Below are 23,165 nucleotides of genomic sequence, written 5' to 3' on the forward strand. Positions count from 1 at the left end.
TTGAAGCATACTCTGTACTCTTGGTGTCTTTATGATTAAGTTTTGTTTCATATTGCATCATTTCAATTCCGGTAACTTACATCTTCAAAATTTTACATAAGTGTTAACACCAACAATTACTTTATTTTGTAAGACATTTAGAAGTAATTTGATTTTTTTGATCAATTTTTCCTTTCAGCTTACTTATTTTGCTAAGAATAATGACTACATTTAAGGAAAGACAAACAGTCATATTCTTTGGTTATGGAAGCAAAGATGTGGGCTTGTTTGCTTATCAATAACCAAATTCTTGATTCAGTTTTTACAGAAAGTATATTTATCGTCTAAAGCACCGCAATCAGTAAACAAACCATTGCTCAAAAATGACCTCGTGGCGCAACGGTAGCGCGTCTGACTCCAGATCAGAAGGTTGCGTGTTCAAATCACGTCGGGGTCAATTACCATTTTGAAGATGAAATTTACCAAATGAAACACCATAAAAGAAACAAATTGCCAAGTCTGTCATCCACCTTCTGTAATGTGATATTTGCTCACAGGTATAACTATATCACCTGCACAGTTTCATAATAAATGCTCATTTCTCATAATACTTATACAAAAAATACCCAGTTAATTGGACATCACCATATCTTGACATTGAAGCATACTCTGTACTCTTGGTGTCTTTATGATTAAGTTTTGTTTCATATTGCATCATTTCAATTCCGGTCACTTACAACTTCAAAATTTTACATAAGTGCTAACACCAACAATTACTTTATTTTGTAAGACATTTAGAAGTAATTTGATTTTTTTGATCAATTTTTCCTTTCAGCTTACTTATTTTGCTAAGAATAATGACTACATTTAAGGAAAGACAAACAGTCATATTCTTTGGTTATGGAAGCAAAGATGTGGGCTTGTTTGCTTATCAATAACCAAATTCTTGATTCAGTTTTTACAGAAAGTATATTTATCGTCTAAAGCACCGCAATCAGTAAACAAACCATTGCTCATAAATGACCTCGTGGCGCAACGGTAGCGCGTCTGACTCCAGATCAGAAGGTTGCGTGTTCAAATCACGTCGGGGTCAATTACCATTTTGAAGATGAAATTTACCAAATGAAACACCATAAAAGAAACAAATTGCCAAGTCTGTCATCCACCTTCTGTAATGTGATATTTGCTCACAGGGATAACTATATCACCTGCACAGTTTCATAATAAATGCCCATTCTGCTCATTTCTCATAATACTTATACAAAAAATACCCAGTTAATTGGACATCACCATATCTTGACATTGAAGCATACTCTGTACTCTTGGTTTCTTTATGATTAAGTTTTGTTTCATATTGCATCATTTCAATTCCGGTCACTTACAACTTCAAAATTTTACATAAGTGCTAACACCAACAATTACTTTATTTTGTAAGACATTTAGAAGTAATTTGATTTTTGTGATCAATTTTTCCTTTCAGCTTACTTATTTTGCTAAGAATAATGACTACATTTAAGGAAAAGACAAACAGTCATATTCTTTGGTTATGGAAGCAAAGATGTGGGCTTGTTTGCTTATCAATAACCAAATTCTTGATTCAGTTTTTACAGAAAGTATATTTATCGTCTAAAGCACCGCAATCAGTAAACAAACCATTGCTCATAAATGACCTCGTGGCGCAACGGTAGTGCGTCTGACTTCAGATCAGAAGGTTGCGTGTTCAAATCACGTCGGGGTCAATTACCATTTTGAAGATGAAATTTACCAAATGAAACACCATAAAAGAAACAAATTGCCAAGTCTGTCATCCACCTTCTGTAATGTGATATTTGCTCACAGGTATAACTATATCACCTGCACAGTTTCATAATAAATGCTCATTTCTCATAATACTTATTCAAAAAATACCCAGTTAATTGGACATCACCATATCTTGACATTGAAGCATACTCTGTACTCTTGGTTTCTTTATGATTAAGTTTTGTTTCATATTGCATCATTTCAATTCCGGTCACTTACAACTTCAAAATTTTACATAAGTGCTAACACCAACAATTACTTTATTTTGTAAGACATTTAGAAGTAATTTGATTTTTGTGATCAATTTTTCCTTTCAGCTTACTTATTTTGCTAAGAATAATGACTACATTTAAGGAAAAGACAAACAGTCATATTCTTTGGTTATGGAAGCAAAGATGTGGGCTTGTTTGCTTATCAATAACCAAATTCTTGATTCAGTTTTTACAGAAAGTATATTTATCGTCTAAAGCACCGCAATCAGTAAACAAACTATTGCTCATAAATGACCTCGTGGCGCAACGGTAGCGCGTCTGACTCCAGATCAGAAGATTGCGTGTTCAAATCACGTCGGGGTCAATTACCATTTTGAAGATGAAATTTACCAAATGAAACACCATAAAAGAAACAAATTGCCAAGTCTGTCATCCACCTTCTGTAATGTGATATTTGCTCACAGGTATAACTATATCACCTGCACAGTTTCATAATAAATGCCCATTCTGCTCATTTCTCATAATACTTATACAAAAAATACCCAGTTAATTGGACATCACCATATCTTGACATTGAAGCATTCTCTGTACTCTTGGTTTCTTTATGATTAAGTTTTGTTTCATATTGCATCATTTCAATTCCGGTCACTTACAACTTCAAAATTTTACATAAGTGCTAACACCAACAATTACTTTATTTTGTAAGACATTTAGAAGTAATTTGATTTTTTTGATCAATTTTTCCTTTCAGCTTGCTTATTTTGCTAAGAATAATGACTACATTTAAGGAAAGACAAACAGTCATATTCTTTGGTTATGGAAGCAAAGATGTGGGCTTGTTTGCTTATCAATAACCAAATTCTTGATTCAGTTTTTACAAAAAGTATATTTATCGTCTAAAGCACCGCAATCAGTAAACAAACCATTGCTCAAAAATGACCTCGTGGCGCAACGGTAGCGCGTCTGACTCCAGATCAGAAGGTTGCGTGTTCAAATCACGTCGGGGTCAATTACCATTTTGAAGATGAAATTTACCAAATGAAACACCATAAAAGAAACAAATTGCCAAGTCTGTCATCCACCTTCTGTAATGTGATATTTGCTCACAGGTATAACTATATCACCTGCACAGTTTCATAATAAATGCCCATTCTGCTCATTTCTCATAATACTTATACAAAAAATACCCAGTTAATTGGACATCACCATATCTTGACATTGAAGCATACTCTGCACTCTTGGTTTCTTTATGATTAAGTTTTGTTTCATATTGCATCATTTCAATTCCGGTCACTTACAACTTCAAAATTTTACATAAGTGCTAACACCAACAATTACTTTATTTTGTAAGACATTTAGAAGTAATTTGATTTTTTTGATAAATTTTTCCTTTCAGCTTACTTATTTTGCTAAGAATAATGACTACATTTAAGGAAAGACAAACAGTCATATTCTTTGGTTATGGAAGCAAAGATGTGGGCTTGTTTGCTTATCAATAACCAAATTCTTGATTCAGTTTTTACAGAAAGTATATTTATCGTCTAAAGAACCGCAATCAGTAAACAAACCATTGCTCCTAAATGACCTCGTGGCGCAACGGTAGCGCGTCTGACTCCAGATCAGAAGGTTGCTTGTTCAAATCACTTCGGGGTCAATTACCATTTTGAAGATGAAATTTACCAAATGAAACACCATAAAAGAAACAAATTGCCAAGTCTGTCATCCACCTTCTGTAATGTGATATTTGCTCACAGGGATAACTATATCACCTGCACTGTTTCATAATAAATGCCCATTCTGCTCATTTCTCATAATACTTATACAAAAAATACCCTGTTAATTGGACATCACCATATCTTGACATTGAAGCATACTCTGTACTCTTGGTTTCTTTATGATTAAGTTTTGTTTCATATTGCATCATTTCAATTCCGGTCACTTACAACTTCAAAATTTTACATAAGTGCTAACACCAACAATTACTTTATTTTGTAAGACATTTAGAAGTAATTTGATTTTTTTGATCAATTTTTCCTTTCAGCTTACTTATTTTGCTAAGAATAATGACTACATTTAAGGAAAAGACAAACAGTCATATTCTTTGGTTATGGAAGCAAAGATGTGGGCTTGTTTGCTTATCAATAACCAAATTCTTGATTCAGTTTTTACAGAAAGTATATTTATCGTCTAAAGCACCGCAATCAGTAAACAAACCATTGCTCATAAATGACCTCGTGGCGCAACGGTAGCGCGTCTGACTCCAGATCAGAAGGTTGCGTGTTCAAATCACGTCGGGGTCAATTACCATTTTGAAGATGAAATTTACCAAATGAAACACCATAAAAGAAACAAATTGCCAAGTCTGTCATCCACCTTCTGTAATGTGATATTTGCTCACAGGGATAACTATATCACCTGCACAGTTTCATAATAAATGCCCATTCTGCTCATTTCTCATAATACTTATACAAAAAATACCCAGTTAATTGGACATCACCATATCTTGACATTGAAGCATACTCTGTACTCTTGGTTTCTTTATGATTAAGTTTTGTTTCATATTGCATCATTTCAATTCCGGTCACTTACAACTTCAAAATTTTACATAAGTGCTAACACCAACAATTACTTTATTTTGTAAGACATTTAGAAGTAATTTGATTTTTGTGATCAATTTTTCCTTTCAGCTTACTTATTTTGCTAAGAATAATGACTACATTTAAGGAAAAGACAAACAGTCATATTCTTTGGTTATGGAAGCAAAGATGTGGGCTTGTTTGCTTATCAATAACCAAATTCTTGATTCAGTTTTTACAGAAAGTATATTTATCGTCTAAAGCACCGCAATCAGTAAACAAACTATTGCTCACAAATGACCTCGTGGCGCAACGGTAGCACGTCTGATTCCAGATCAGAAGGTTGCGTGTTCAAATCACGTCGGGGTCAAGTACCATTTTGAAGATGAAATTTACCAAATGAAACACCATAAAAGAAACAAATTGCCAAGTCTGTCATCCACCTTCTGTAATGTGATATTTGCTCACAGGTATAACTATATCACCTGCACAGTTTCATAATAAATGCCCATTCTGCTCATTTCTCATAATACTTATACAAAAAATACCCAGTTAATTGGACATCACCATATCTTGACATTGAAGCATTCTCTGTACTCTTGGTTTCTTTATGATTAAGTTTTGTTTCATATTGCATCATTTCAATTCCGGTCACTTACAACTTCAAAATTTTACATAAGTGCTAACACCAACAATTACTTTATTTTGTAAGACATTTAGAAGTAATTTGATTTTTTTGATCAATTTTTCCTTTCAGCTTACTTATTTTGCTAAGAATAATGACTACATTTAAGGAAAAGACAAACAGTCATATTCTTTGGTTATGGAAGCAAAGATGTGGGCTTGTTTGCTTATCAATAACCAAATTCTTGATTCAGTTTTTACAGAAAGTATATTTATCGTCTAAAGCACCGCAATCAGTAAACAAACCATTGCTCATAAATGACCTCGTGGCGCAACGGTAGCGCGTCTGACTCCAGATCAGAAGGTTGCGTGTTCAAATCACGTCGGGGTCAATTACCATTTTGAAGATGAAATTTACCAAATGAAACACCATAAAAGAAACAAATTGCCAAGTCTGTCATCCACCTTCTGTAATGTGATATTTGCTCACAGGGATAACTATATCACCTGCACAGTTTCATAATAAATGCTCATTTCTCATAATACTTATACAAAAAATACCCAGCTAATTGGACATCACCATATCTTGACATTGAAGCATACTCTGTACTCTTGGTTTCTTTATGATTAAGTTTTGTTTCATATTGCATCATTTCAATTCCGGTCACTTACAACTTCAAAATTTTACATAAGTGCTAACACCAACAATTACTTTATTTTGTAAGACATTTAGAAGTAATTTTATTTTTTTGATCAATTTTTCCTTTCAGCTTACTTATTTTGCTAAGAATAATGACTACATTTAAGGAAAGACAAACAGTCATATTCTTTGGTTATGGAAGCAAAGATGTGGGCTTGTTTGCTTATCAATAACCAAATTCTTGATTCAGTTTTTACAGAAAGTATATTTATCATCTAAAGCACCGCAATCAGTAAACAAACCATTGCTCATAAATGACCTCGTGGCGCAATGGTAGCGCGTCTGACTCCAGATCAGAAGGTTGCGTGTTCAAATCACTTCGGGGTCAATTACCATTTTGAAGATGAAATTTACCAAATGAAACACCATAAAAGAAACAAATTGCCAAGTCTGTCATCCACCTTCTGTAATGTGATATTTGCTCACAGGGATAACTATATCACCTGCACTGTTTCATAATAAATGCCCATTCTGCTCATTTCTCATAATACTTATACAAAAAATACCCTGTTAATTGGACATCACCATATCTTGACATTGAAGCATACTCTGTACTCTTGGTTTCTTTATGATTAAGTTTTGTTTCATATTGCATCATTTCAATTCCGGTCACTTACAACTTCAAAATTTTACATAAGTGCTAACACCAACAATTACTTTATTTTGTAAGACATTTAGAAGTAATTTGATTTTTTTGATCAATTTTTCCTTTCAGCTTACTTATTTTGCTAAGAATAATGACTACATTTAAGGAAAAGACAAACAGTCATATTCTTTGGTTATGGAAGCAAAGATGTGGGCTTGTTTGCTTATCAATAACCAAATTCTTGATTCAGTTTTTACAGAAAGTATATTTATCGTCTAAAGCACCGCAATCAGTAAACAAACCATTGCTCATAAATGACCTCGTGGCGCAACGGTAGCGCGTCTGACTCCAGATCAGAAGGTTGCGTGTTCAAATCACGTCGGGGTCAATTACCATTTTGAAGATGAAATTTACCAAATGAAACACCATAAAAGAAACAAATTGCCAAGTCTGTCATCCACCTTCTGTAATGTGATATTTGCTCACAGGGATAACTATATCACCTGCACAGTTTCATAATAAATGCCCATTCTGCTCATTTCTCATAATACTTATACAAAAAATACCCAGTTAATTTGACATCACCATATCTTGACATTGAAGCATACTCTGTACTCTTGGTTTCTTTATGATTAAGTTTTGTTTCATATTGCATCATTTCAATTCCGGTCACTTACAACTTCAAAATTTTACATAAGTGCTAACACCAACAATTACTTTATTTTGTAAGACATTTAGAAGTAATTTTATTTTTTTGATCAATTTTTCCTTTCAGCTTACTTATTTTGCTAAGAATAATGACTACATTTAAGGAAAGACAAACAGTCATATTCTTTGGTTATGGAAGCAAAGATGTGGGCTTGTTTGCTTATCAATAACCAAATTCTTGATTCAGTTTTTACAGAAAGTATATTTATCGTCTAAAGCACCGCAATCAGTAAACAAACCATTGCTCATAAATGACCTTGTGGCGCAACAGTAGCGCGTCTGACTCCAGATCAGAAGGTTGCGTGTTCAAATCACGTCGGGGTGAATTACCATTTTGAAGATGAAATTTACCAAATGAAACACCATAAAAGAAACAAATTGCCAAGTCTGTCATCCACCTTCTGTAATGTGATATTTGCTCACAGGGATAACTATATCACCTGCACAGTTTCATAATAAATGCCCATTCTGCTCATTTCTCATAATACTTATACAAAAAATACCCAGTTAATTTGACATCACCATATCTTGACATTGAAGCATACTCTGTACTCTTGGTGTCTTTATGATTAAGTTTTGTTTCATATTGCATCATTTCAATTCCGGTAACTTACATCTTCAAAATTTTACATAAGTGTTAACACCAACAATTACTTTATTTTGTAAGACATTTAGAAGTAATTTGATTTTTTTGATCAATTTTTCCTTTCAGCTTACTTATTTTGCTAAGAATAATGACTACATTTAAGGAAAGACAAACAGTCATATTCTTTGGTTATGGAAGCAAAGATGTGGGCTTGTTTGCTTATCAATAACCAAATTCTTGATTCAGTTTTTACAGAAAGTATATTTATCGTCTAAAGCACCGCAATCAGTAAACAAACCATTGCTCAAAAATGACCTCGTGGCGCAACGGTAGCGCGTCTGACTCCAGATCAGAAGGTTGCGTGTTCAAATCACGTCGGGGTCAATTACCATTTTGAAGATGAAATTTACCAAATGAAACACCATAAAAGAAACAAATTGCCAAGTCTGTCATCCACCTTCTGTAATGTGATATTTGCTCACAGGTATAACTATATCACCTGCACAGTTTCATAATAAATGCTCATTTCTCATAATACTTATACAAAAAATACCCAGTTAATTGGACATCACCATATCTTGACATTGAAGCATACTCTGTACTCTTGGTGTCTTTATGATTAAGTTTTGTTTCATATTGCATCATTTCAATTCCGGTCACTTACAACTTCAAAATTTTACATAAGTGCTAACACCAACAATTACTTTATTTTGTAAGACATTTAGAAGTAATTTTATTTTTTTGATCAATTTTTCCTTTCAGCTTACTTATTTTGCTAAGAATAATGACTACATTTAAGGAAAGACAAACAGTCATATTCTTTGGTTATGGAAGCAAAGATGTGGGCTTGTTTGCTTATCAATAACCAAATTCTTGATTCAGTTTTTACAGAAAGTATATTTATCGTCTAAAGCACCGCAATCAGTAAACAAACCATTGCTCATAAATGACCTCGTGGCGCAACGGTAGCGCGTCTGACTCCAGATCAGAAGGTTGCGTGTTCAAATCACATCGGGGTCAATTACCATTTTGAAGATGAAATTTACCAAATGAAACACCATAAAAGAAACAAATTGCCAAGTCTGTCATCCACCTTCTGTAATGTGATATTTGCTCACAGGGATAACTATATCACCTGCACAGTTTCATAATAAATGCCCATTCTGCTCATTTCTCATAATACTTATACAAAAAATACCCAGTTAATTGGACATCACCATATCTTGACATTGAAGCATACTCTGTACTCTTGGTTTCTTTATGATTAAGTTTTGTTTCATATTGCATCATTTCAATTCCGGTCACTTACAACTTCAAAATTTTACATAAGTGCTAACACCAACAATTACTTTATTTTGTAAGACATTTAGAAGTAATTTGATTTTTGTGATCAATTTTTCCTTTCAGCTTACTTATTTTGCTAAGAATAATGACTACATTTAAGGAAAAGACAAACAGTCATATTCTTTGGTTATGGAAGCAAAGATGTGGGCTTGTTTGCTTATCAATAACCAAATTCTTGATTCAGTTTTTACAGAAAGTATATTTATCGTCTAAAGCACCGCAATCAGTAAACAAACCATTGCTCATAAATGACCTCGTGGCGCAACGGTAGTGCGTCTGACTTCAGATCAGAAGGTTGCGTGTTCAAATCACGTCGGGGTCAATTACCATTTTGAAGATGAAATTTACCAAATGAAACACCATAAAAGAAACAAATTGCCAAGTCTGTCATCCACCTTCTGTAATGTGATATTTGCTCACAGGTATAACTATATCACCTGCACAGTTTCATAATAAATGCTCATTTCTCATAATACTTATTCAAAAAATACCCAGTTAATTGGACATCACCATATCTTGACATTGAAGCATACTCTGTACTCTTGGTTTCTTTATGATTAAGTTTTGTTTCATATTGCATCATTTCAATTCCGGTCACTTACAACTTCAAAATTTTACATAAGTGCTAACACCAACAATTACTTTATTTTGTAAGACATTTAGAAGTAATTTGATTTTTGTGATCAATTTTTCCTTTCAGCTTACTTATTTTGCTAAGAATAATGACTACATTTAAGGAAAAGACAAACAGTCATATTCTTTGGTTATGGAAGCAAAGATGTGGGCTTGTTTGCTTATCAATAACCAAATTCTTGATTCAGTTTTTACAGAAAGTATATTTATCGTCTAAAGCACCGCAATCAGTAAACAAACTATTGCTCATAAATGACCTCGTGGCGCAACGGTAGCGCGTCTGACTCCAGATCAGAAGATTGCGTGTTCAAATCACGTCGGGGTCAATTACCATTTTGAAGATGAAATTTACCAAATGAAACACCATAAAAGAAACAAATTGCCAAGTCTGTCATCCACCTTCTGTAATGTGATATTTGCTCACAGGTATAACTATATCACCTGCACAGTTTCATAATAAATGCCCATTCTGCTCATTTCTCATAATACTTATACAAAAAATACCCAGTTAATTGGACATCACCATATCTTGACATTGAAGCATTCTCTGTACTCTTGGTTTCTTTATGATTAAGTTTTGTTTCATATTGCATCATTTCAATTCCGGTCACTTACAACTTCAAAATTTTACATAAGTGCTAACACCAACAATTACTTTATTTTGTAAGACATTTAGAAGTAATTTGATTTTTTTGATCAATTTTTCCTTTCAGCTTACTTATTTTGCTAAGAATAATGACTACATTTAAGGAAAAGACAAACAGTCATATTCTTTGGTTATGGAAGCAAAGATGTGGGCTTGTTTGCTTATCAATAACCAAATTCTTGATTCAGTTTTTACAGAAAGTATATTTATCGTCTAAAGCACCGCAATCAGTAAACAAACTATTGCTCAAAAATGACCTCGTGGCGCAACGGTAGCGCGTCTGACTCCAGATCAGAAGGTTGCGTGTTCAAATCACGTCGGGGTCAATTACCATTTTGAAGATGAAATTTACCAAATGAAACACCATAAAAGAAACAAATTGCCAAGTCTGTCATCCACCTTCTGTAATGTGATATTTGCTCACAGGTATAACTATATCACCTGCACAGTTTCATAATAAATGCCCATTCTGCTCATTTCTCATAATACTTATACAAAAAATACCCAGTTAATTGGACATCACCATATCTTGACATTGAAGCATACTCTGCACTCTTGGTTTCTTTATGATTAAGTTTTGTTTCATATTGCATCATTTCAATTCCGGTCACTTACAACTTCAAAATTTTACATAAGTGCTAACACCAACAATTACTTTATTTTGTAAGACATTTAGAAGTAATTTGATTTTTTTGATAAATTTTTCCTTTCAGCTTACTTATTTTGCTAAGAATAATGACTACATTTAAGGAAAGACAAACAGTCATATTCTTTGGTTATGGAAGCAAAGATGTGGGCTTGTTTGCTTATCAATAACCAAATTCTTGATTCAGTTTTTACAGAAAGTATATTTATCGTCTAAAGAACCGCAATCAGTAAACAAACCATTGCTCATAAATGACCTCGTGGCGCAACGGTAGCGCGTCTGACTCCAGATCAGAAGGTTGCTTGTTCAAATCACTTCGGGGTCAATTACCATTTTGAAGATGAAATTTACCAAATGAAACACCATAAAAGAAACAAATTGCCAAGTCTGTCATCCACCTTCTGTAATGTGATATTTGCTCACAGGGATAACTATATCACCTGCACTGTTTCATAATAAATGCCCATTCTGCTCATTTCTCATAATACTTATACAAAAAATACCCTGTTAATTGGACATCACCATATCTTGACATTGAAGCATACTCTGTACTCTTGGTTTCTTTATGATTAAGTTTTGTTTCATATTGCATCATTTCAATTCCGGTCACTTACAACTTCAAAATTTTACATAAGTGCTAACACCAACAATTACTTTATTTTGTAAGACATTTAGAAGTAATTTGATTTTTTTGATCAATTTTTCCTTTCAGCTTACTTATTTTGCTAAGAATAATGACTACATTTAAGGAAAAGACAAACAGTCATATTCTTTGGTTATGGAAGCAAAGATGTGGGCTTGTTTGCTTATCAATAACCAAATTCTTGATTCAGTTTTTACAGAAAGTATATTTATCGTCTAAAGCACCGCAATCAGTAAACAAACCATTGCTCATAAATGACCTCGTGGCGCAACGGTAGCGCGTCTGACTCCAGATCAGAAGGTTGCGTGTTCAAATCACGTCGGGGTCAATTACCATTTTGAAGATGAAATTTACCAAATGAAACACCATAAAAGAAACAAATTGCCAAGTCTGTCATCCACCTTCTGTAATGTGATATTTGCTCACAGGGATAACTATATCACCTGCACAGTTTCATAATAAATGCCCATTCTGCTCATTTCTCATAATACTTATACAAAAAATACCCAGTTAATTTGACATCACCATATCTTGACATTGAAGCATACTCTGTACTCTTGGTTTCTTTATGATTAAGTTTTGTTTCATATTGCATCATTTCAATTCCGGTCACTTACAACTTCAAAATTTTACATAAGTGCTAACACCAACAATTACTTTATTTTGTAAGACATTTAGAAGTAATTTTATTTTTTTGATCAATTTTTCCTTTCAGCTTACTTATTTTGCTAAGAATAATGACTACATTTAAGGAAAGACAAACAGTCATATTCTTTGGTTATGGAAGCAAAGATGTGGGCTTGTTTGCTTATCAATAACCAAATTCTTGATTCAGTTTTTACAGAAAGTATATTTATCGTCTAAAGCACCGCAATCAGTAAACAAACCATTGCTCAAAAATGACCTCGTGGCGCAACGGTAGCGCGTCTGACTCCAGATCAGAAGGTTGCGTGTTCAAATCACGTCGGGGTCAATTACCATTTTGAAGATGAAATTTACCAAATGAAACACCATAAAAGAAACAAATTGCCAAGTCTGTCATCCACCTTCTGTAATGTGATATTTGCTCACAGGGATAACTATATCACCTGCACAGTTTCATAATAAATGCCCATTCTGCTCATTTCTCATAATACTTATACAAAAAATACCCAGTTAATTGGACATCACCATATCTTGACATTGAAGCATACTCTGTACTCTTGGTTTCTTTATGATTAAGTTTTGTTTCATATTGCATCATTTCAATTCCGGTCACTTACAACTTCAAAATTTTACATAAGTGCTAACACCAACAATTACTTTATTTTGTAAGACATTTAGAAGTAATTTGATTTTTGTGATCAATTTTTCCTTTCAGCTTACTTATTTTGCTAAGAATAATGACTACATTTAAGGAAAAGACAAACAGTCATATTCTTTGGTTATGGAAGCAAAGATGTGGGCTTGTTTGCTTATCAATAACCAAATTCTTGATTCAGTTTTTACAGAAAGTATATTTATCGTCTAAAGCACCGCAATCAGTAAACAAACTATTGCTCACAAATGACCTCGTGGCGCAACGGTAGCACGTCTGATTCCAGATCAGAAGGTTGCGTGTTCAAATCACGTCGGGGTCAAGTACCATTTTGAAGATGAAATTTACCAAATGAAACACCATAAAAGAAACAAATTGCCAAGTCTGTCATCCACCTTCTGTAATGTGATATTTGCTCACAGGTATAACTATATCACCTGCACAGTTTCATAATAAATGCCCATTCTGCTCATTTCTCATAATACTTATACAAAAAATACCCAGTTAATTGGACATCACCATATCTTGACATTGAAGCATTCTCTGTACTCTTGGTTTCTTTATGATTAAGTTTTGTTTCATATTGCATCATTTCAATTCCGGTCACTTACAACTTCAAAATTTTACATAAGTGCTAACACCAACAATTACTTTATTTTGTAAGACATTTAGAAGTAATTTGATTTTTTTGATCAATTTTTCCTTTCAGCTTACTTATTTTGCTAAGAATAATGACTACATTTAAGGAAAAGACAAACAGTCATATTCTTTGGTTATGGAAGCAAAGATGTGGGCTTGTTTGCTTATCAATAACCAAATTCTTGATTCAGTTTTTACAGAAAGTATATTTATCGTCTAAAGCACCGCAATCAGTAAACAAACCATTGCTCATAAATGACCTCGTGGCGCAACGGTAGCGCGTCTGACTCCAGATCAGAAGGTTGCGTGTTCAAATCACGTCGGGGTCAATTACCATTTTGAAGATGAAATTTACCAAATGAAACACCATAAAAGAAACAAATTGCCAAGTCTGTCATCCACCTTCTGTAATGTGATATTTGCTCACAGGGATAACTATATCACCTGCACAGTTTCATAATAAATGCCCATTCTGCTCATTTCTCATAATACTTATACAAAAAATACCCAGTTAATTTGACATCACCATATCTTGACATTGAAGCATACTCTGTACTCTTGGTTTCTTTATGATTAAGTTTTGTTTCATATTGCATCATTTCAATTCCGGTCACTTACAACTTCAAAATTTTACATAAGTGCTAACACCAACAATTACTTTATTTTGTAAGACATTTAGAAGTAATTTGATTTTTTTGATCAATTTTTCCTTTCAGCTTACTTATTTTGCTAAGAATAATGACTACATTTAAGGAAAGACAAACAGTCATATTCTTTGGTTATGGAAGCAAAGATGTGGGCTTGTTTGCTTATCAATAACCAAATTCTTGATTCAGTTTTTACAGAAAGTATATTTATCGTCTAAAGCACCGCAATCAGTAAACAAACCATTGCTCATAAATGACCTTGTGGCGCAACAGGAGCGCGTCTGACTCCAGATTAGAAGGTTGCGTGTTCAAATCACGTCGGGGTCAATTACCATTTTGAAGATGAAATTTACCAAATGAAACACCATAAAAGAAACAAATTGCCAAGTCTGTCATCCACCTTCTGTAATGTGATATTTGCTCACAGGTATAACTATATCACCTGCACAGTTTCATAATAAATGCTCATTTCTCATAATACTTATACAAAAAATACCCAGTTAATTTGACATCACCATATCTTGACATTGAAGCATACTCTGTACTCTTGGTGTCTTTATGATTAAGTTTTGTTTCATATTGCATCATTTCAATTCCGGTAACTTACATCTTCAAAATTTTACATAAGTGGTAACACCAACAATTACTTTATTTTGTAAGACATTTAGAAGTAATTTGATTTTTTTGATCAATTTTTCCTTTCAGCTTACTTATTTTGCTAAGAATAATGACTACATTTAAGGAAAAGACAAACAGTCATATTCTTTGGTTATGGAAGCAAAGATGTGGGCTTGTTTGCTTATCAATAACCAAATTCTTGATTCAGTTTTTACAGAAAGTATATTTATCGTCTAAAGCACCGCAATCAGTAAACAAACCATTGCTCATAAATGACCTCGTGGCGCAACGGTAGCGCGTCTGACTCCAGATCAGAAGGTTGCGTGTTCAAATCACGTCGGGGTCAATTACCATTTTGAAGATGAAATTTACCAAATGAAACACCATAAAAGAAACAAATTGCCAAGTATGTCATCCACCTTCTGTAATGTGATATTTGCTCACAGGGATAATTATATCACCTGCACAGTTTCATAATAAATGCACATTCTGCTCATTTCTCATAATACTTATACAAAAAATACCCAGTTAATTGGACATCACCATATCTTGACATTGAAGCATACTCTGTACTCTTGGTTTCTTTATGATTAAGTTTTGTTTCATATTGCATCATTTCAATTCCGGTCACTTACAACTTCAACATTTTACATAAGTGCTAACACCAACAATTACTTTATTTTGTAAGACATTTAGAAGTAATTTGATTTTTGTGATCAATTTTTCCTTTCAGCTTACTTATTTTGCTAAGAATAATGACTACATTTAAGGAAAAGACAAACAGTCATATTCTTTGGTTATGGAAGCAAAGATGTGGGCTTGTTTGCTTATCAATAACCAAATTCTTGATTCAGTTTTTACAGAAAGTATATTTATCGTCTAAAGCACCGCAATCAGTAAACAAACTATTGCTCATAAATTACCTCGTGGCGCAACGGTAGCGCGTCTGACTCCAGATCAGAAGGTTGCGTGTTCAAATCACGTCGGGGTCAATTACCATTTTGAAGATGAAATTTACCAAATGAAACACCATAAAAGAAACAAATTGCCAAGTCTGTCATCCACCTTCTGTAATGTGATATTTGCTCACAGGTATAACTATATCACCTGCACAGTTTCATAATAAATGCCCATTCTGCTCATTTCTCATAATACTTATACAAAAAATACCCAGTTAATTGGACATCACCATATCTTGACATTGAAGCATTCTCTGTACTCTTGGTTTCTTTATGATTAAGTTTTGTTTCATATTGCATCATTTCAATTCCGGTCACTTACAACTTCAAAATTTTACATAAGTGCTAACACCAACAATTACTTTATTTTGTAAGACATTTAGAAGTAATTTGATTTTTTTGATCAATTTTTCCTTTCAGCTTACTTATTTTGCTAAGAATAATGACTACATTTAAGGAAAGACAAACAGTCATATTCTTTGGTTATGGAAGCAAAGATGTGGGCTTGTTTGCTTATCAATAACCAAATTCTTGATTCAGTTTTTACAGAAAGTATATTTATCGTCTAAAGCACCGCAATCAGTAAACAAACCATTGCTCAAAAATGACCTCGTGGCGCAACGGTAGCGCGTCTGACTCCAGATCAGAAGGTTGCGTGTTCAAATCACGTCGGGGTCAATTACCATTTTGAAGATGAAATTTACCAAATGAAACACCATAAAAGAAACAAATTGCCAAGTCTGTCATCCACCTTCTGTAATGTGATATTTGCTCACAGGTATAACTATATCACCTGCACAGTTTCATAATAAATACTCATTTCTCATAATACTTATACAAAAAATACCCAGTTAATTGGACATCACCATATCTTGACATTGAAGCATACTCTGTACTCTTGGTTTCTTTATGATTAAGTTTTGTTTCATATTGCATCATTTCAATTCCGGTCACTTACAACTTCAACATTTTACATAAGTGCTAACACCAACAATTACTTTATTTTGTAAGACATTTAGAAGTAATTTGATTTTTGTGATCAATTTTTCCTTTCAGCTTACTTATTTTGCTAAGAATAATGACTACATTTAAGGAAAAGACAAACAGTCATATTCTTTGGTTATGGAAGCAAAGATGTGGGCTTGTTTGCTTATCAATAACCAAATTCTTGATTCAGTTTTTACAGAAAGTATATTTATCGTCTAAAGCACCGCAATCAGTAAACAAACCATTGCTCATAAATGACCTCGTGGCGCAACGGTAGCGCGTCTGACTCCAGATCAGAAGGTTGCGTGTTCAAATCACGTCGGGGTCAATTACCATTTTGAAGATGAAATTTACCAAATGAAACACCATAAAAGAAACAAATTGCCAAGTCTGTCATCCACCTTCTGTAATGTGATATTTGCTCACAGGGATAACTATATCACCTGCACAGTTTCATAATAAATGCCCATTCTGCTCATTTCTCATAATACTTATACAAAAAATACCCAGTTAATTGGACATCACCATATCTTGACATTGAAGCATACTCTGTACTCTTGGTTTCTTTATGATTAAGTTTTGTTTCATATTGCATCATTTCAATTCCGGTCACTTACAACTTCAACATTTTACATAAGTGCTAACACCAACAATTACTTTATTTTGTAAGACATTTAGAAGTAATTTGATTTTTGTGATCAATTTTTCCTTTCAGCTTACTTATTTTGCTAAGAATAATGACTACATTTAAGGAAAAGACAAACAGTCATATTCTTTGGTTATGGAAGCAAAGATGTGGGCTTGTTTGCTTATCAATAACCAAATTCTTGATTCAGTTTTTACAGAAAGTATATTTATCGTCTAAAGCACCGCAATCAGTAAACAAACTATTGCTCATAAATGACCTCGTGGTGCAACGGTAGCGCGTCTGACTCCAGATCAGAAGGTTGCGTGTTCAAATCACGTCGGGGTCAATTACCATTTTGAAGATGAAATTTACCAAATGAAACACCATAAAAGAAACAAATTGCCAAGTCTGTCATCCACCTTCTGTAATGTGATATTTGCTCACAGGGATAACTATATCACCTGCACAGTTTCATAATAAATGCCCATTCTGCTCATTTCTCATAATACTTATACAAAAAATACCCAGTTAATTGGACATCACCATATCTTGACATTGAAGCATACTCTGTACTCTTGGTTTCTTTATGATTAAGTTTTGTTTCATATTGCATCATTTCAATTCCGGTCACTTACAACTTCAACATTTTACATAAGTGCTAACACCAACAATTACTTTATTTTGTAAGACATTTAGAAGTAATTTGATTTTTTTGATCAATTTTTCCTTTCAGCTTACTTATTTTGCTAAGAATAATGACTACATTTAAGGAAAGACAAACAGTCATATTCTTTGGTTATGGAAGCAAAGATGTGGGCTTGTTTGCTTATCAATAACCAAATTCTTGATTCAGTTTTTACAGAAAGTATATTTATCGTCTAAAGCACCGCAATCAGTAAACAAACCATTGCTCATAAATGACCTCGTGGCGCAACGGTAGCGCGTCTGACTCCAGATCAGAAGGTTGCGTGTTCAAATCACGTCGGGGTCAATTACCATTTTGAAGATGAAATTTACCAAATGAAACACCATAAAAGAAACAAATTGCCAAGTCTGTCATCCACCTTCTGTAATGTGATATTTGCTCACAGGGATAACTATATCACCTGCACAGTTTCATAATAAATGCCCATTCTGCTCATTTCTCATAATACTTATACAAAAAATACCCAGTTAATTGGACATCACCATATCTTGACATTGAAGCATACTCTGTACTCTTGGTTTCTTTATGATTAAGTTTTGTTTCATATTGCATCATTTCAATTCCGGTCACTTACAACTTCAAAATTTTACATAAGTGCTAACACCAACAATTACTTTATTTTGTAAGACATTTCGAAGTATTTTGATTTTTGTGATCAATTTTTCCTTTCAGCTTACTTATTTTGCTAAGAATAATGACTACATTTAAGGAAAAGACAAACAGTCATATTCTTTGGTTATGGAAGCAAAGATGTGGGCTTGTTTGCTTATCAATAACCAAATTCTTGATTCAGTTTTTGCAGAAAGTATATTTATCGTCTAAAGCACCGCAATCAGTAAACAAACCATTGCTCATAAATGACCTCGTGGCGCAACGGTAGCGCGTCTGACTCCAGATCAGAAGGTTGCGTGTTCAAATCACGTCGGGGTCAATTACCATTTTGAAGATGAAATTTACCAAATGAAACACCATAAAAGAAACAAATTGCCAAGTCTGTCTTCCACCTTCTGTAATGTGATATTTGCTCACAGGGATAACTATATCACCTGCACAGTTTCATAATAAATGCCCATTCTGCTCATTTCTCATAATACTTATACAAAAAATACCCAGTTAATTTGACATCACCATATCTTGACATTGAAGCATACTCTGTACTCTTGGTTTCTTTATGATTAAGTTTTGTTTCATATTGCATCATTTCAATTCCGGTCACTTACAACTTCAAAATTTTACATAAGTGCTAACACCAACAATTACTTTATTTTGTAAGACATTTAGAAGTAATTTGATTTTTTTTGATCAATTTTTCCTTTCAGCTTACTTATTTTGCTAAGAATAATGACTACATTTAAGGAAAGACAAACAGTCATATTCTTTGGTTATGGAAGCAAAGATGTGGGCTTGTTTGCTTATCAATAACCAAATTCTTGATTCAGTTTTTACAGAAAGTATATTTATCGTCTAAAGCACCGCAATCAGTAAACAAACCATTGCTCATAAATGACCTTGTGGCGCAACGGTAGCGCGTCTGACTCCAGATCAGAAGGTTGCGTGTTCAAATCACGTCGGGGTCAATTACCATTTTGAAGATGAAATTTACCAAATGAAACACCATAAAAGAAACAAATTGCCAAGTCTGTCATCCACCTTCTGTAATGTGATATTTGCTCACAGGGATAACTATATCACCTGCACAGTTTCATAATAAATGTTCATTTCTCATACTACTTATACAAAAAATACCCAGTTAATTTGACATCACCATATCTTGACATTGAAGCATACTCTGTACTCTTGGTGTCTTTATGATTAAGTTTTGTTTCATATTGCATCATTTCAATTCCGGTAACTTACATCTTCAAAATTTTACATAAGTGTTAACACCAACAATTACTTTATTTTGTAAGACATTTAGAAGTAATTTGATTTTTTTGATCAATTTTTCCTTTCAGCTTACTTATTTTGCTAAGAATAATGACTTTACATTTAAGGAAAGACAAACAGTCATATTCTTTGGTTATGGAAGCAAAGATGTGGGCTTGTTTGCTTATCAATAACCAAATTCTTGATTCAGTTTTTACAGAAAGTATATTTATCGTCTAAAGCACCGCAATCAGTAAACAAACCATTGCTCATAAATGACCTCGTGGCGCAACGGTAGCGCGTCTGACTCCAGATCAGAAGGTTGCGTGTTCAAATCACGTCGGGGTCAATTACCATTTTGAAGATGAAATTTACCAAATGAAACACCATAAAAGAAACAAATTGCCAAGTCTGTCATCCACCTTCTGTAATGTGATATTTGCTCACAGGGATAACTATATCACCTGCACAGTTTCATAATAAATGCTCATTTCTCATAATACTTATACAAAAAATACCCAGTTAATTTGACATCACCATATCTTGACATTGAAGCATACTCTGTACTCTTGGTTTCTTTATGTTTAAGTTTTGTTTCATATTGCATCATTTCAATTCCGGTCACTTACAACTTCAAAATTTTACATAAGTGCTAACACCAACAATTACTTTATTTTGTAAGACATTTAGAAGTAATTTGATTTTTTTGATCAATTTTTCCTTTCAGCTTACTTATTTTGCTAAGAATAATGACTACATTTAAGGAAAGACAAACAGTCATATTCTTTGGTTATGGAAGCAAAGATGTGGGCTTGTTTGCTTATCAATAACCAAATTCTTGATTCAGTTTTTACAGAAAGTATATTTATCGTCTAAAGCACCGCAATCAGTAAACAAACCATTGCTCATAAATGACCTCGTGGCGCAACGGTAGCGCGTCTGACTCCAGATCAGAAGGTTGCGTGTTCAAATCACGTCGGGGTCAATTACCATTTTGAAGATGAAATTTACCAAATGAAACACCATAAAAGAAACAAATTGCCAAGTCTGTCATCCACTTTCTGTAATGTGATATTTGCTCACAGGGATAACTATATCACCTGCACAGTTTCATAATAAATGCTCATTTCTCATAATACTTATACAAAAAATACCCAGTTAATTGGACATCACCATATCTTGACATTGAAGCATACTCTGTACTCTTGGTTTCTTTATGATTAAGTTTTGTTTCATATTGCGTCATTTCAATTCCGGTCACTTACATCTTCAAAATTTTACATAAGTGCTAACACCAACAATTACTTTATTTTGTAAGACATTTAGAAGTAATTTGATTTTTTTGATCAATTTTTCCTTTCAGCTTACTTATTTTGCTAAGAATAATGACTACATTTAAGGAAAGACAAACAGTCATATTCTTTGGTTATGGAAGCAAAGATGTGGGCTTGTTTGCTTATCAATAACCAAATTCTTGATTCAGTTTTTACAGAAAGTATATTTATCGTCTAAAGCACCGCAATCAGTAAACAAACCATTGCTCATAAATGACCTCGTGGCGCAACGGTAGCGCGTCTGACTCCAGATCAGAAGGTTGCGTGTTCAAATCACGTCGGGGTCAATTACCATTTTGAAGATGAAATTTACCAAATGAAACACCATAAAAGAAACAAATTGCCAAGTCTGTCATCCACCTTCTGTAATGTGATATTTGCTCACAGGTATAACTATATCACCTGCACAGTTTCATAATAAATGCCCATTCTGCTCATTTCTCATAATACTTATACAAAAAATACCCAGTTAATTGGACATCACCATATCTTGACATTGAAGCATTCTCTGTACTCTTGGTTTCTTTATGATTAAGTTTTGTTTCATATTGCATCATTTCAATTCCGGTCACTTACAACTTCAAAATTTTACATAAGTGCTAACACCAACAATTACTTTATTTTGTAAGACATTTAGAAGTAATTTGATTTTTTTGATCAATTTTTCCTTTCAGCTTACTTATTTTGCTAAGAATAATGACTACATTTAAGGAAAGACAAACAGTCATATTCTTTGGTTATGGAAGCAAAGATGTGGGCTTGTTTGCTTATCAATAACCAAATTCTTGATTCAGTTTTTACAGAAAGTATATTTATCGTCTAAAGCACCGCAATCAGTAAACAAACCATTGCTCAAAAATGACCTTGTGGCGCAACGGTAGCGCGTCTGACTCCAGATCAGAAGGTTGCGTGTTCAAATCACGTCGGGGTCAATTACCATTTTGAAGATGAAATTTACCAAATGAAACACCATAAAAGAAACAAATTGCCAAGTCTGTCATCCACCTTCTGTAATGTGATATTTGCTCACAGGTATAACTATATCACCTGCACAGTTTCATAATAAATGCTCATTTCTCATAATACTTATACAAAAAATACCCAGTTAATTGGACATCACCATATCTTGACATTGAAGCATACTCTGTACTCTTGGTTTCTTTATGATTAAGTTTTGTTTCATATTGCATCATTTCAATTCCGGTCACTTACAACTTCAAAATTTTACATAAGTGCTAACACCAACAATTACTTTATTTTGTAAGACATTTAGAAGTAATTTGATTTTTTTGATCAATTTTTCCTTTCAGCTTACTTATTTTGCTAAGAATAATGACTACATTTAAGGAAAGACAAACAGTCATATTCTTTGGTTATGGAAGCAAAGATGTGGGCTTGTTTGCTTATCAATAACCAAATTCTTGATTCAGTTTTTACAGAAAGTATATTTATCGTCTAAAGCACCGCAATCAGTAAACAAACCATTGCTCATAAATGACCTCGTGGCGCAACGGTAGCGCGTCTGACTCCAGATCAGAAGATTGCGTGTTCAAATCACGTCGGGGTCAATTACCATTTTGAAGATGAAATTTACCAAATGAAACACCATAAAAGAAACAAATTGCCAAGTCTGTCATCCACCTTCTGTAATGTGATATTTGCTCACAGGTATAACTATATCACCTGCACAGTTTCATAATAAATGCCCATTCTGCTCATTTCTCATAATACTTATACAAAAAATACCCAGTTAATTGGACATCACCATATCTTGACATTGAAGCATTCTCTGTACTCTTGG

At 33.5% G+C, this 23,165-nt stretch overlaps 31 non-coding genes across 31 annotated transcripts; all 31 read left to right on the plus strand.

Moving 5' to 3' along the window:
• The first annotated feature begins 364 nt into the window (after window positions 1–364).
• TRNAW-CCA (transfer RNA tryptophan (anticodon CCA)) lies at window positions 365–436 on the plus strand. Its single transcript has one exon. It is a non-coding gene; the product is annotated as a tRNA-Trp (tRNA).
• Window positions 437–1,000: 564 nt separating this feature from the next.
• TRNAW-CCA (transfer RNA tryptophan (anticodon CCA)) lies at window positions 1,001–1,072 on the plus strand. The gene has a single exon. It is a non-coding gene; the product is annotated as a tRNA-Trp (tRNA).
• Window positions 1,073–2,283: 1,211 nt separating this feature from the next.
• TRNAW-CCA (transfer RNA tryptophan (anticodon CCA)) lies at window positions 2,284–2,355 on the plus strand. The gene has a single exon. It is a non-coding gene; the product is annotated as a tRNA-Trp (tRNA).
• A 573-nt stretch (window positions 2,356–2,928) lies between these two features.
• On the plus strand, window positions 2,929–3,000 carry TRNAW-CCA (transfer RNA tryptophan (anticodon CCA)). Its single transcript has one exon. It is a non-coding gene; the product is annotated as a tRNA-Trp (tRNA).
• Window positions 3,001–4,219: 1,219 nt separating this feature from the next.
• TRNAW-CCA (transfer RNA tryptophan (anticodon CCA)) lies at window positions 4,220–4,291 on the plus strand. The gene has a single exon. It is a non-coding gene; the product is annotated as a tRNA-Trp (tRNA).
• Window positions 4,292–4,865: 574 nt separating this feature from the next.
• On the plus strand, window positions 4,866–4,937 carry TRNAW-CCA (transfer RNA tryptophan (anticodon CCA)). The gene has a single exon. It is a non-coding gene; the product is annotated as a tRNA-Trp (tRNA).
• A 574-nt stretch (window positions 4,938–5,511) lies between these two features.
• On the plus strand, window positions 5,512–5,583 carry TRNAW-CCA (transfer RNA tryptophan (anticodon CCA)). Its single transcript has one exon. It is a non-coding gene; the product is annotated as a tRNA-Trp (tRNA).
• A 564-nt stretch (window positions 5,584–6,147) lies between these two features.
• Window positions 6,148–6,219, plus strand: TRNAW-CCA (transfer RNA tryptophan (anticodon CCA)). Its single transcript has one exon. It is a non-coding gene; the product is annotated as a tRNA-Trp (tRNA).
• A 574-nt stretch (window positions 6,220–6,793) lies between these two features.
• On the plus strand, window positions 6,794–6,865 carry TRNAW-CCA (transfer RNA tryptophan (anticodon CCA)). The gene has a single exon. It is a non-coding gene; the product is annotated as a tRNA-Trp (tRNA).
• Window positions 6,866–8,083: 1,218 nt separating this feature from the next.
• On the plus strand, window positions 8,084–8,155 carry TRNAW-CCA (transfer RNA tryptophan (anticodon CCA)). Its single transcript has one exon. It is a non-coding gene; the product is annotated as a tRNA-Trp (tRNA).
• Window positions 8,156–8,719: 564 nt separating this feature from the next.
• On the plus strand, window positions 8,720–8,791 carry TRNAW-CCA (transfer RNA tryptophan (anticodon CCA)). The gene has a single exon. It is a non-coding gene; the product is annotated as a tRNA-Trp (tRNA).
• A 1,211-nt stretch (window positions 8,792–10,002) lies between these two features.
• On the plus strand, window positions 10,003–10,074 carry TRNAW-CCA (transfer RNA tryptophan (anticodon CCA)). Its single transcript has one exon. It is a non-coding gene; the product is annotated as a tRNA-Trp (tRNA).
• A 574-nt stretch (window positions 10,075–10,648) lies between these two features.
• On the plus strand, window positions 10,649–10,720 carry TRNAW-CCA (transfer RNA tryptophan (anticodon CCA)). Its single transcript has one exon. It is a non-coding gene; the product is annotated as a tRNA-Trp (tRNA).
• A 1,219-nt stretch (window positions 10,721–11,939) lies between these two features.
• Window positions 11,940–12,011, plus strand: TRNAW-CCA (transfer RNA tryptophan (anticodon CCA)). The gene has a single exon. It is a non-coding gene; the product is annotated as a tRNA-Trp (tRNA).
• Window positions 12,012–12,584: 573 nt separating this feature from the next.
• TRNAW-CCA (transfer RNA tryptophan (anticodon CCA)) lies at window positions 12,585–12,656 on the plus strand. The gene has a single exon. It is a non-coding gene; the product is annotated as a tRNA-Trp (tRNA).
• A 574-nt stretch (window positions 12,657–13,230) lies between these two features.
• On the plus strand, window positions 13,231–13,302 carry TRNAW-CCA (transfer RNA tryptophan (anticodon CCA)). Its single transcript has one exon. It is a non-coding gene; the product is annotated as a tRNA-Trp (tRNA).
• Window positions 13,303–13,876: 574 nt separating this feature from the next.
• TRNAW-CCA (transfer RNA tryptophan (anticodon CCA)) lies at window positions 13,877–13,948 on the plus strand. The gene has a single exon. It is a non-coding gene; the product is annotated as a tRNA-Trp (tRNA).
• Window positions 13,949–14,521: 573 nt separating this feature from the next.
• Window positions 14,522–14,593, plus strand: TRNAW-CCA (transfer RNA tryptophan (anticodon CCA)). Its single transcript has one exon. It is a non-coding gene; the product is annotated as a tRNA-Trp (tRNA).
• A 565-nt stretch (window positions 14,594–15,158) lies between these two features.
• TRNAW-CCA (transfer RNA tryptophan (anticodon CCA)) lies at window positions 15,159–15,230 on the plus strand. The gene has a single exon. It is a non-coding gene; the product is annotated as a tRNA-Trp (tRNA).
• Window positions 15,231–15,804: 574 nt separating this feature from the next.
• Window positions 15,805–15,876, plus strand: TRNAW-CCA (transfer RNA tryptophan (anticodon CCA)). The gene has a single exon. It is a non-coding gene; the product is annotated as a tRNA-Trp (tRNA).
• A 573-nt stretch (window positions 15,877–16,449) lies between these two features.
• On the plus strand, window positions 16,450–16,521 carry TRNAW-CCA (transfer RNA tryptophan (anticodon CCA)). Its single transcript has one exon. It is a non-coding gene; the product is annotated as a tRNA-Trp (tRNA).
• Window positions 16,522–17,086: 565 nt separating this feature from the next.
• Window positions 17,087–17,158, plus strand: TRNAW-CCA (transfer RNA tryptophan (anticodon CCA)). Its single transcript has one exon. It is a non-coding gene; the product is annotated as a tRNA-Trp (tRNA).
• Window positions 17,159–17,732: 574 nt separating this feature from the next.
• On the plus strand, window positions 17,733–17,804 carry TRNAW-CCA (transfer RNA tryptophan (anticodon CCA)). The gene has a single exon. It is a non-coding gene; the product is annotated as a tRNA-Trp (tRNA).
• Window positions 17,805–18,377: 573 nt separating this feature from the next.
• TRNAW-CCA (transfer RNA tryptophan (anticodon CCA)) lies at window positions 18,378–18,449 on the plus strand. The gene has a single exon. It is a non-coding gene; the product is annotated as a tRNA-Trp (tRNA).
• Window positions 18,450–19,023: 574 nt separating this feature from the next.
• TRNAW-CCA (transfer RNA tryptophan (anticodon CCA)) lies at window positions 19,024–19,095 on the plus strand. Its single transcript has one exon. It is a non-coding gene; the product is annotated as a tRNA-Trp (tRNA).
• A 574-nt stretch (window positions 19,096–19,669) lies between these two features.
• On the plus strand, window positions 19,670–19,741 carry TRNAW-CCA (transfer RNA tryptophan (anticodon CCA)). The gene has a single exon. It is a non-coding gene; the product is annotated as a tRNA-Trp (tRNA).
• A 566-nt stretch (window positions 19,742–20,307) lies between these two features.
• Window positions 20,308–20,379, plus strand: TRNAW-CCA (transfer RNA tryptophan (anticodon CCA)). Its single transcript has one exon. It is a non-coding gene; the product is annotated as a tRNA-Trp (tRNA).
• A 564-nt stretch (window positions 20,380–20,943) lies between these two features.
• TRNAW-CCA (transfer RNA tryptophan (anticodon CCA)) lies at window positions 20,944–21,015 on the plus strand. The gene has a single exon. It is a non-coding gene; the product is annotated as a tRNA-Trp (tRNA).
• Window positions 21,016–21,579: 564 nt separating this feature from the next.
• On the plus strand, window positions 21,580–21,651 carry TRNAW-CCA (transfer RNA tryptophan (anticodon CCA)). The gene has a single exon. It is a non-coding gene; the product is annotated as a tRNA-Trp (tRNA).
• Window positions 21,652–22,224: 573 nt separating this feature from the next.
• Window positions 22,225–22,296, plus strand: TRNAW-CCA (transfer RNA tryptophan (anticodon CCA)). The gene has a single exon. It is a non-coding gene; the product is annotated as a tRNA-Trp (tRNA).
• A 564-nt stretch (window positions 22,297–22,860) lies between these two features.
• On the plus strand, window positions 22,861–22,932 carry TRNAW-CCA (transfer RNA tryptophan (anticodon CCA)). The gene has a single exon. It is a non-coding gene; the product is annotated as a tRNA-Trp (tRNA).
• Window positions 22,933–23,165: the final 233 nt, after the last annotated feature.

Source organism: Pseudophryne corroboree, chromosome 6 (assembly GCF_028390025.1).
Source record: "Pseudophryne corroboree isolate aPseCor3 chromosome 6, aPseCor3.hap2, whole genome shotgun sequence".
Classification (NCBI taxonomy): domain Eukaryota; kingdom Metazoa; phylum Chordata; class Amphibia; order Anura; family Myobatrachidae; genus Pseudophryne; species Pseudophryne corroboree.